Source organism: Dasypus novemcinctus, chromosome 12, assembly GCF_030445035.2.
Source record: "Dasypus novemcinctus isolate mDasNov1 chromosome 12, mDasNov1.1.hap2, whole genome shotgun sequence".
Taxonomy (NCBI): Eukaryota; Metazoa; Chordata; class Mammalia; order Cingulata; family Dasypodidae; genus Dasypus; species Dasypus novemcinctus.
Window position 1 is genome coordinate 17330304 of NC_080684.1, and position 12665 is coordinate 17342968.

General features: G+C 38.2%; 1 pseudogene; it reads left to right on the top strand.

Annotated features, from left to right (window-relative positions):
- The first annotated feature begins 11274 nt into the window (after window positions 1-11274).
- On the top strand, window positions 11275-11879 carry LOC101415774 (olfactory receptor 8S1-like; annotated as a pseudogene).
- Window positions 11880-12665: the final 786 nt, after the last annotated feature.

Here is a 12665-nt window from a genome sequence, read left to right on the forward strand (position 1 = left end):
TCTTTTCTTTAAAAGGTCTTTGCCTTGCAATGAGTCTTGATATTGTGTATAGTCATCTGTTTATTATTAATTCGCATTACTTTTATAGAGTAAAGATTTACTTTTTTTGCTAGTGTGCCTATAATTGTGCAATGCAGATATACTCAGTGTACGGAGGTGTTAACTTCCTACTTTTCCTTCCACTTCCTCTAATAGAAAATTTAAACATAATTTTGATACAATTTTCAGCAGTAGAGCACACTTTTCCATGGAGATATAGATCATGGCACATGAATGTGGAGTGATTAAAAAATGTAAATGTTTATAGATAGTTGGAGAAATATAGCTCCACAAAACTCCATTTTCCACTCTTGTTGATTTTTTTTTACATTTTAAAACAATTTATTGAAGTATATCACTCATGCATAAACACACATAATAAGTGTATAGTAATAGTTGTTAACTTTAAAAAGAAATATATATAACACCATACACGACTCTCGTACCTGACCCTACCACCAATACTTTAATTGTTAAACATTTTTAATGATTAAAGAGAACTGTCAAAATATTACTACTAACCAAAGTATATTCCCCGAACTCACACTATTATTATCTTTATATTATTTACATATGAACATACATAAACAATAAGTGTATGGTAAAAGTTGTGAACTTACAAAGCAAACATGCATAACAGCATACAGGGGTCCCAAAATTATGATACAATTTTCAGCCTCCACCAACACCTTGCATTGTCATGAGACATTTGTTACAAATTGTGAAAGAATATTGTCAAAATCTTACTAATTACAGTCCTTATCTTACATTTGGTGTATTTTTCTCCCAACAGAACCTATTATTTTTAAATATATTTTTTTGACAGAAGCTGTGAACTTATAAAACAATCATGCACATGTGCAGAATTCCCAAACAACACCCTTCTATCAACACTATGGTGGAACCTTTGTTACAGATTAGACAATACCGTCTGATTGTACCATGTCTGTAGTGTACATTTGGCACACATTTTCCATACTAGCTCATTATCAACACAGTACATCTTTGGAATAGATGTAAGAATATTATATTATTATTGCTAACCACGGGCCATAGGTCACTCCAGTTGTATTTTTCCCATGCTTCTTCATGTTCCCCTGCAATAGTGATGTACATTTGCTCTAGCTCACAAAGGACACTCTTGCATCTGTACCATCAACCACAATTCTCACCACCTCTTGGATTACTGTGCTATTCAGTTCCTAGATTATTCTCTAGCATTCTGTCAGTTGGCATTTACATACCTAGACTACCATTTTCAGCCTCATACCCATTAATATAAACTAGCTGTTACTCACTATGGGTTACCATCCACTCTATACATTTCCACACTTTTACAGTAAAGCTAATTAAAACTTCTACATACATTAAACATCAGTAGTTCATCTCAGTCTTCCTCTTATCTCCTATAAGAATCCAGCACCTACCACCAGGGCTTGAAGATATTTTCCTACAATTTCTTCTAGAAGCTTTATGGTTCTTGCTTTTATTTTTAGGTTTTTGATCCATTTTGAGTTAATTTTTTGATAACGTGAGATATAGGGGTCCTCTTTCCTTCTTTTGGGCATCCAGTTCTTCCAGCACAATTTGTTGAATGGGCTGTTCTTCCTGAGCTGTGTAGGTTTGACAGGCTAGTCAAAAGTCACTTGACCACACATGTGAAGTCTGTTTCTGAACCATCACTTTGGTTCCATTGGTCTGTGTGTCTGTCTTTATGCCAGTGCCATGCTGTTTTAATTATAGTTAGGCAATATGATTTAAAGTTCGCTTTTCCTTTTTAAATTTTCTGACTATTCAGGACCCTGTACCCTTCCAAATAAATTTGATAATCATGTTTTCCATTTTTCTAAAAAATGCTGGTAGAATTTATATCAGGATTGCATTGAATCTGTATAGCAATTTGAGTAGAATTGACATCTTAATAATATTTAGTCTTCCAATCTATGAAAATGGAATATTCTTCCAGTAATTTAGGGCTTTTTTGATTCTTTTAACATTGAGTTGCACTTTTCTGAATACAAGTGCTTTACATCATTGGTTAAGTTTAGTCCTGGCTATTTGAGTTTTATGTCATATTTTATTTTCACCACTCTTTTGACACTTTGTTACTTTTATTGATATAATTTTCATTTCTAGACTCTTCCAGGCATCTACCTCCTATTCTTTTTTTTTTTTTCAGATTCTAGTACATCCTTTAGTATTTTCTGAAAATATGGTCTCTTGCTTAGATATTCTCTCTGTTTCTGTTTATCTGTGAATATTCTAAACTCGCCCTCATTTTTGAAAGAAAATCTTGCCACATGTAAGATTCTTGGTTGGAAGATTTTCTCATTTAGTATCTTAAATAGATCATACCACTGTCTTCTTGCCTCCATAGTTTCTGTTGAGAAAATCAGACTTGATTGTATTGGGTATCCCTTATATGTTATGCATTGCTTTTCTCTTGCTGGTCTCCGAATTCTCTATCTTTAGCATTTGACATTCTGATTATATGTGGTCTATTTGGATTTTTTCGGATGGGAGTATGTTGTGCTTCTTGGACATGGATATCTATGCCCTTCAATATGGCTGAGACATTTTCTACCATTATTTATTCAAATTTCTCTTCTGCCCCTTTTCTCTTCTCTTCTCCTTCTGTGACACCCGTGATATGTATGTTTGCACATCTTTTGCAGTCATTTAGATCTCTGAGACCTTGTTCAATTTTTTCCATTCTTTTCTTCATCTGCTCCTTTGTATGTTCACTTTCAGAGGCCATTTCTTCAAGCTCACCAATCCTTTCTTCTGCCTCTTCAAATATGCTATTATGTAATTCTCATATTTTTAAAATTTCATTTATTGCACCTTTCATTCCCATGAGATCTGCTATTTTTCTATGTGTGCTTTCAAATTCTTCTTTGTGCTCTTCCATTGTCTTCTTAATATCCTTAGTCTCTTTAGCCTTCTCATTGAATCTATTAAGGTGATTTGTTTGAACAGCTATAATTAGTTGTCTCAACTCCTTTATGTCATCTGGAGGTTTGTTCCTTTAACTGGGCCATATCTTCCTGATTCTTGGTCTGGATTGTAATTTTTTTGTTGGTGACTTGCCACCTTACTAGAGTGTTTATTCTGGGTCTAGTTTTGGTCTTTAATGTAAAGCTTCCTGCCCTTTCTTCCTTGCTGGTTGTGCACTCGGAGTCAAGGATGTAGTTTGTCCTATAAGCTGTGGAGGTTCAAGCTGCCCTCATAGCCCTGGGGACCAATGAAGCTTCTCCCAATTTTCTCCTTTGCCAGGGGGTAGGACAGAGTCACAGCTGTGTGGAATAATCCAAGTTGTGCAGGCCTAGACTATAGTTGCCCAGAGAGAGTAATGAGATTTCATGCCCCATTCTCCCCTGCCTGGGGCAGGGAAGGAGCTGCAGGTGTGTGCAGCAATCTATGAAGTGCAGGTCCAAGATGACCACAGTTGCCCTGGTAGACTTCCAATTATTCAGTCTGTGCCAGCCAAATGTACCTGCAATTAGCCCACTAGCTTCCTCCATGCCAAAGGTGGGGCTGAAGCCTAGTCTAGGGCTGCAGGCTTATCTGGGTGAAAGAAATCAGTTTCTCCTAATACTGTGATTTTTAGTCAGCTGGGTTTCCTCTCAGTCTGGGGTCATTGTCAAAATGACAGCTCTCAGGTTCTTTTTGACTTGGACTGGTTCAAACTTTTAGCTGGTCTTAGAATTATACTTTATTCTACCAAATTTACTCATTAGTAGCTTAAGTTGGTGCCCAACCGTCCCTTCCTTCCCTCCTTTTGGGTAGTGGCGCTTTCTATTCCAGCCATGGAGCAGCTCCCAAGACAGCTTGTGCCTCCAACAGAGGATAGGCACTGGCCTCTGTGGCTTGGAGCACTCTGCTTAAGAATCATTTTTGCAGATGGACAGTTTCCTCCTTCCATTCTTTCAAGAAAGTTGCGGTATGCTCTTCTTGTCTCCTGGATTCCCCCAAAAGGTGCTTGAGCTAGGTCGATAGCTTTGGGTGTTTGCTTACTGCCCTGTAGCATTAACTGACTCTGGGAGATCCTTACTCTGCTGCCATCTTGCTGGTTGTCCCTCTATTGATTCTTACAGCAATCATTAATGTTTATGTGAAGAGTTTACAAATGTTATGATTTTCTTTCACAAAGAAAGAAGGTATTATTTAATTTTCTTTTTCACAAATAAATTAGAACATAAATACTGGAAATTTTCAAATAGCCAGTGAGTAAAATATGAATGATTGACTCAGGATGATACTAATACCTATTTGGACCTTGGAAATCATATCAATTGAGCAAGAATCAATAAACACCTTAATTATATACCACAAGTTATCAAATTTATGAAATGAGCCAAACAATGAATTTAAACCATAATTGCATTTTTACATTAATATCACCTTCAGTTATCTTTGAAAGCCTTTCAGTGAGTTTTAGTTGCTACTACAGTAACCCATTTAAGTCCACATCTAGGAGACACATACCAAAAAACAAGCAATAAGCAAAAACCACAACAATTTTGCTATTTGTGGTGGTTTAAATTCTGAAACATGGTTCTAAGTAAGTGTGCCCTCCTCGTGCACCTGGTGTGGTCATCCAGAGCAGGACAGCCTTCAGTCAGAGCCCCAGACTTGGTTTATTATTTATGCCTCTTTCTTGTGTATTTTCAGTTCCTTTTCAGCCTAGAATGATTCCTATGTCAAACCCTAACTTAACTTCTATCTTTCAGACCATTTAGCATAGTAACAAAAGGCAGATTTTGAAGTCTTTTGATTTGAATTTGAATCCTCACTCCACCTTTTAATAACTGTGTGTGCTTGAGGTAGGTTTTTGTGCTTCATATTACTCATCTTTAAAAGGTTGTAATAAAGTTTTTTTTTTTTTTAGGTACTGGGGGCTAGGGATTGAACCTGGGACCTCGAATGTGGGAAGCTGGTGCTCAACCACTGAGCCACATAGGCTCCCTTCTATTGTTGTTGTTGTTGTTGTTTTTTGCTAGTTTCTTTTTAAAAAATCAATTTTATTGATATATATTAATAACACACATAATTTATCCAAAGTGTACATTCAATGGTGTTTTGTATAATCACATAGTTGTGAGTTCATCACTTCATTAATAAAGCATTTAAATTATTTCAATAAAAATAAACAAAAACCAGACAAACATGAAAATTCCTACTTCTCAATAATTCTGTTTCCCCTGCAGTACATATATGTTATTTCTGGGACAATTATTTGTTTATTAAGCAGTTTAATTGGGATATATTCACATACCATATGATCTGTCCAAAATGTATTATCAGTGGCTTCTAGTATAATCACAATGTTGTACATTCATCATCTCAAAAATTTTAGAACAATTTCATTACTCCAAAAAGAAAGATTCTATCCCCATTAACATTCCTTCCTCAGCCCTACATAATCACTCATCTAATTTCATCTCTATAAACTGATTTATATTTATGTTTTATATAAGTGGTATCATACAATCTATAGTACTCTGTGTCTAGTCTCCTTCACTTTTGTATAATGTGTTTTTTTTTGTCTGACAGTAACATTTTGGAGTATTAACCTTCATCAGCTTCAAAGAAGAATAGATGTCTATTCATGTCACTGCTCTCAATACTTCTGGGCATATAGCTCTTCTACTCTGGATAAACACATTTCAGTGGTATTGCTGGGTCCCCTGGCGAGTCTATATTAAAGTCTTCCACAGTGACTATACCATTCTACATCCCAACTAACAGTGAATAAGCATTTGTATCTCTCCACATCCTCATAAACATCTACAGTTTTCCAACTTTTTATTACCAGCCCGTCTAGTAGGTGTGAAATCATATCTCATTGTAGTCTTGCGTTGCATTTCCCTAACGGCTAGTGATGTTGAACATTTTTTCACGTGTTTCTTCGCCCTTTGTATTTCTTCATTGTACAGTTTTCTTTTCCACTCTTTTTAAAAGTTGGGTAGTATGTCCTTTTATTGTTGAGTTGTATTATCTCCTTATATATTATGGGCATTAAATGCTTATCAGATATGTGATTGCCAAATATTTTCTCCCATTGAGTCAGTTGCCTTTTCACCCTTTAGAGAAAGCCCTTTGTGATGCAGAAGAATTGAATTTTGAGGCAGTCCAATTTGTCTAATTTTTCTTTTGTTGCTCATGCTTTGGAAATAAGGTTTAAAAAAATATTGTCTACCACAAGAACTTGAAGATGTTTTCCTACATTTTCTTCTAGAATTTTGTTTGTTTCTATATTTAGTTCCTTGATCCATTTTGAGTTAAGTTTTGTACAAGGAGTGAGACTGAGGTCCTCTTTCTTTCTATTGGATATGGTTATCCATTTCTCACAGAACGATTTGTTGAACAGATTTCTCTGTCACAGCTGGGTGAGCTTAATAGTCAAATCACTTGACTGTAGATGTGAGGGTCAATTTCTGAATTCTCAGTTTGGTTCCATTGGTCAGTCTGTCTGTCCTTATGCCAGTACTATGCTGTTTTTTTTTAAACCACTTTAGTTAAATATATGCTTTAAAGTCAGGAAGTGACTTCTTTTTTAAGACAACTTTTTTGGTTCATCAAGCTTCCTTATGCTTCAAAATAAATTTGATTATAAGTTTTTTTATTTCTGCCAAAAAAAAAAAGCTGTTGGAATTTTTATTGGGATTACATTGAATCTGAAAATTATTTTGGGTAAAATTGAAATCTTAACGATATTTTGTCTTCGAATCCATGAACAAGGAATGTCCTTCCATTTATTTAAGTATTGCTCAGTTTCTTTTAGCAATGTTTGTAGTTTTCTGGAAATAGGTCCTTTATGTTCTTGGTTAAATTTATTCCTAAATATTTGATTGTTTTAGTAACTATTACAGATGCAATTTTCTTTTGATTTCCTCCTCAAATTGCACATCAGTAGTGTATAGAAACATTATTGATTTTTTGCATATTTATCTTCTATCCTGCCAGTTGCTGAACTTGCCTATTCTAGTAACTTTATTGTGCATTTTTCAAAAGATTCTAGATATAGGGTCATATCATAAGTGAATAGGGAAAGTTTTGCTTCTTCCTTTCCTGTTTGAGTGCCTTTTATTTCTTTATCTAGCTGACTTACTCTAGCTAGCACCTCTAGCAAAATACTGAATGACAGTGTTGACAGTGGACATCCTTATCTTGTTCCTGATTTCAGGGGAAAAGCTTTCAGTCTTCCACCGTTTAGTACAATGTTATTTGTAGATTTTTCATATATGCATTTTAACATGTTGAAAAGTCTTCCTTCTATTTCTATCTTTTGGGGAGTTTTTATCAAGAAAGGGTGATGTATTTTGTCAAAAACCTTTTCTGTATCAATTGATAAGATCATGGGATTTTTCTTTTTCAATTTTTCAATGTAGTTTATTACACTAATTGATTTTCTTGTGGTGACCCATTCTTGCATACCTGAGATAAAACCCACTTAATAGTGGTGTATAATTCTTTTAATGTGCTTCTGGATTCCAATTGCAAGTATTTTGTTGAGGGTTTTGCATCTATATTCTTTAGAAATATGGGTCTATAATTTTCTTTTTTTGTAGTATGTTTATCTGTTTTTAGTATTAGGGTGATGTTAACTTCATAGAATGAGTTTTGTAACATTCTTTCCCATTTAATTTCTTTTGAATGAACTGAGCAAGTTCACTTGTGAAGACATGTGGTTCTGGGCTTTTCATCTGCAGGATTTTTTTGATGAATGTTTCAATCTCTTCACTTGTGATTGGTTTGTTGAGGTCTTCCATTTGTCCTAGGGTCAGTGTCAGTAGTTTGTGTGTTTCTAGGAATTATGCCATCTCATCTACATTTTCTAGTTTTTTGGCAGTTTTTCATTGTATTCTCTTATGATCTCTCTTATTTCTGTGGAGGCAGTGGTAATGTTACCCCTCTCATTTCTGATTTTATTTGTGTGTACTTTCTTTTCTTCTTTGCCAGTCTAGCTAAGGGTTTGTCAGTGTTGTTGTTTTTCTTATGGAACTAATTTTTTGGTTTTGTTGATCTCTCTCTCTCTCTCTTTTAATTTTATTTCAGCTCTTATATTTACTATTTCTTTGCTTCAGCTTGGTTGAGGATTAGTTTGTCACTCTTTTTCTACTTCCTCCAGGGGTGCAGTTAGGTTTTCAATTTTATCTCTTTCTTCTTTTTTAATGTAATCTTTGAGGACTACCAATTTCCTTCTCAGCACTGCCTTTGCAGTGTTCCATTGGTTTTGATAATTTGAGTTCTCATTTTCATTCATCTCAAGATATTTGTTGAGGGAAGCAGACATGGCTCAACTGATTGGGCTCCCATCTACCATATAGGCAGTCCAGGGTTCAATTCCTAGAGCCGTCTAGTGAAGGTAAGCTGACCCTCATGGTGAGCTGGCCTGAGCAGTGAGCTGGAACATGTGGAGTGTTGGCCCACACAGGAATGCTGGTCCATGCAGATAGGTGGTGCAGGAAGATGATGCAACAAAAAGATACACAGAGAAAATACAGAAAGAGAGTAGATCAAGGAGCTGAGGTGGCACAATAGATTGAGCACCTCTGTCCCACTCCAGAAGGTCCAAGATAAGCTTGTAGTTGTAGAAGTTTGATATAGTTATGAATTTCAAAAATAGACATTGGATTATGTTTGTAAACTGGTCTTTACCTGGACATGATTAAGTTATGATTAGGGCTTTGATTGGGCCATTTCTTTAGGGCACTGAGTCCCCACCCCTTGATGGGTGGGGACTCCCAGATAAAAGTCATGGCAAAGGATAGAGTTGGGGGTTTCTGATGTTGGAGACTGGCTGTTGCAGCTTGATGCTGAAGTCTTAAGCTGGAGTCCCATGAAGCCAGCCCACAGAGGAAAGAGAAGCAAGCCCCAGGAAGAGAGGACTGGAGCCAGGAGAAGAACATGGAGGAATAGAGAAACCTCCTTAGACATAACGGAAACCCCAGGGAGAGAGACAGAGCCATTCACCTGACCTTGTGGAGAGAGACAAAGTCTAGAGAGTATCATAGTCTATAGCTGAACTTGTGGAGAAAACAGAGCAGCTGAGTCCAGAGGAACCCAGGAAGCCTGACAGGAACACAATCTGTACCTGAGAAAGGAACTTGGGGCCTGGACGCTCAGAACAGAATTTAAGGATCCAGATCAGACAGGTGTACAGTGGAGCTATTTACAAGACTGAATGTTTCAAGCAGCCTTTCTAGACTGGGAAAGACCAGTGAGATTACATCCTGTGAGGGAGAGATGTGCAGCAAATGGCCCTGGCAGATTAAACTGTCACAGGATTGAGAGGATGAGTTGCCCAACTTCTCCACCTCTCCACCTCTGTCTGGGGAGCTCTCCAGGGGTGTCGATCCCAGCTGCTCCTGGGTTCTGGCATGATGCCCACTCATGTACAGTGACCTTTGTGCACCTGAGATAGTTATCATCCATCACAAAAAATAATGTCAGGACAAGTGCTAAAGGCAGACCCTGAATCCCAACTATCTCCTTTCTCAAGTATGGATTCTCATTTCAAGGACAATTACATGTTCTGACTTCTGAGTGAAATTACCCTCAGTGATTCCAAAATTGTAAAACACTGGAAGGGAAACACTCTAGAGTGATTTCAAAATGTCAATCTTCAGCTACCTTAGTAATCGTTAGGTGATTTCCATATACCTCCTTTTGGAAACAGCAGTAGCAGGTATGGTAGCAGCAACTTTTATCTTTTTAAAAGATTTATTTTATTTATTTCTCTCCCGTTTCCCCCATTGTCTGCTCTCTGTGTCCATTTGCTGTGTGTTTTTCTGTGTCTGCTTGCATTATCCGGTGGCACTGGAAAACCGCATCTCTTTTTTGTTGTGTCATCTTGCTGCCTCAGCTCTCCATGTGTGCGGCGCCACTCCTGGGTGGGCTGCACTTTTTTCACGTGGGGCGGGGCACACTCCTTGCACAAAGGGCAGGGATGCCCTTGCATGGCATGGCACTCCTTGTGTGTGGCAGCACTGCACATGGGCCAGCTTACCACACGGGTCAAGAGGCCCTGGGTTTGAACTCTGGACCCTCTATATGGTAGATGGATGCTCTATCAGTGGAGTCACATCTGCTGGAGCAACTTTTAATTCCTGTTAGTGAATCACGTGCATTAGGATTTAATATCTGACAGCAGTCTATGATTATAAACTCAAGTAATAAGAGTGATGGTGATGATAAAACTATTTGAGCACTTTGAGCAGGTATTTTTCTAAATACACTATATTATTATATTTTATCCTCAGAAAAAGCTTATGATGTTGGTACTATTATTAGCTCATTTTCAGACAAGAGAACTGAGGCACAAAGCAGGGATGTCACTTGGACAAGGTCTCACTTCTACTATGCAATGAGGTGGGATTTGAACCAAGTCTGATGCTTAGCAGTGACTGATAATGCTATGCAACTAATTCTTACTCTAGGGTCTACATATTCAGAAATATTCCTTATATCAATCCTCTCCATCTTTGAATGCACTGTTCTCTCAATCTACATGACTATCTAAATATATGAAAATAACTTAATAAAACTATTTGCTCAAGTACCTCACTGCTAAATCAAGACTACTTCTCTCAAAATCACCTTTAGAACTATCGTTGCACTATTTTCAATGTTTTGTAATTCCTTGTTTCTATATATGTCTACTTACTGCAGTCAAACCTTTAAAATGAAAGGGTCCATGCCTTATTCCCCAATACATTTAAATTGCCTAACAGAAACCTGGCCCAGAGTAGGAGACAAAATTATTTGCCACTGAATAGTGATATTAAAAATGAAAACATGCAATGTATGAACTGGTTGGAAGATATATGAAACTTCAGTGCCACAATTTTCTGGATTGTTTTCAGGTCATCACTTTTGCAAATGGCCTTGGGGAACCACAGCACCATCACGGAGTTCATCCTCTCGGGCTGTTGCTGACCCCCGCTTCTAGGCTTTGCTCTTTGTGCTGTTTCTGGTGATCTACCTCCTGACCATGGCAGGGAAACTGCTGCTGCTGCTGCTGGTGGTCAGGGTTGATTCTCACCTCCACACCCCCATGTTCTTCTTCCTGAGTCACCTGTCTTTCTTGGATCTTTGTTTCTCTTCAGTTATTGTGCCCAGGATGCTGGAGAATCTTCTGAGACAAAAACCATCTCAGTAAGGAGCTGCCTGACTCAAGGCTTCTTTGTGTCCATAATGACAGGGACTGAGGACTGTCTGTCAGCAGTGATGGCCTATGATTACTATGCTGCCATCTGCCACTCCCTGCTCTATGGCCAGGTGATGAGGAAAGAGCTGTGCCTGCAGCTTGCTTGGGGATCATGGGTACTGGCTTTTCTGGATGTCCTCCTGAGCATCCTCATAGCTATGAACTTGGTGTTCTGTGAGGCCCAAATCATCCACCGCTACAGCTGTAAGCTGCCCTCTCTCTTACCTCTGTCATGCTCTGATATCTCCAGGAATATCATTGCCTTGCTCTGCTCCTCTCTGCTGCATGGCCTGGGAGCTTTCCTTTTGGACTTCTTATCCTATGCTTGCATCATCTCCATCATCCTGAGCATCAGCTCCAGTTCAGGTAGAAGCAAGGCCTTCTCCACCTGTTCATTCCACCCACAGCAGTGAGTTTCTTCTATGGCTCAGGTTTTTTCTGCTATCTCATGCCAACCTCAGGATCAACCCTGGATTTGATCCTCTCCTTGCAGTACAGTGTGGTCACACCCTTGCTGAATCCCGTCATCTACAGCCTGAAGAACAAGGAGGTGAAGGCTGCCATAAGACGAACACTGGGAAAGTATCTGCCAGGTTGTAGTAGAAAAAATAAAGCTAGAGGCTAATGGAGAACAAGGTAGTACTGTAAGTAGCCAGACATTGTATAAGTTGAAGTTAAGTTAACCTTCCTGGCTCTACACAATGCCAAATGTGATGAGATAAGAAATGAAGTGAGAGATACTACAGAGAGGTTAGTTTAGTCCAAATAGAAGGAAAGCAATGAGTGAAATAGCTATTTCAATCCTAAAAACACAAAGAAGTGGGATTATTTATTCTCATTATTCTCCAAATATTTGCTTTGGTCTTCTTATTAGGTAAAATATTTTGTCTTGAATCATTATTTGTAATTGAATTTGGGGAAAGGCACTGAAAGACATATCTTTACTGAAAAAAATTTCCAGGGTTATTGAGAGAAAAGACATGGACTCTTCATGGAGGAGAGTGGAGAACTTCCACCGGGGTTGACCCCTCTGACATAGGTTGTAAAGTAAGCGAGTTCCCTTGTTGGGACAGAGGTCAGACCCACCTACATCTCCCAAGAAGCTGCTGTTTCTTGTCTGTAGTTACCTGTGGAGATTTCCACTTCTTGAGTCCCAGAGGAGTCCTGCTCATTCCCCTTTATGAAGTTTTCTAAGGGTCCACAGACCCAGAGAGGTGTAGCCTCTTGAAAAGATAGAACAAAGAAAACATGACTTCTTGACACAATGCAGAACTGCTGGTTGCCCTGTGCTAATGGTGGGTGATATGGTCACTGGATGGGCGCCTGCCTGGATCTGTAGCAATGGGCAGCTATTCTCCCCAAAAGGCCACAGTAAAGTTCAGAGATAAAACTTGGGATATAAGGGTTCTAT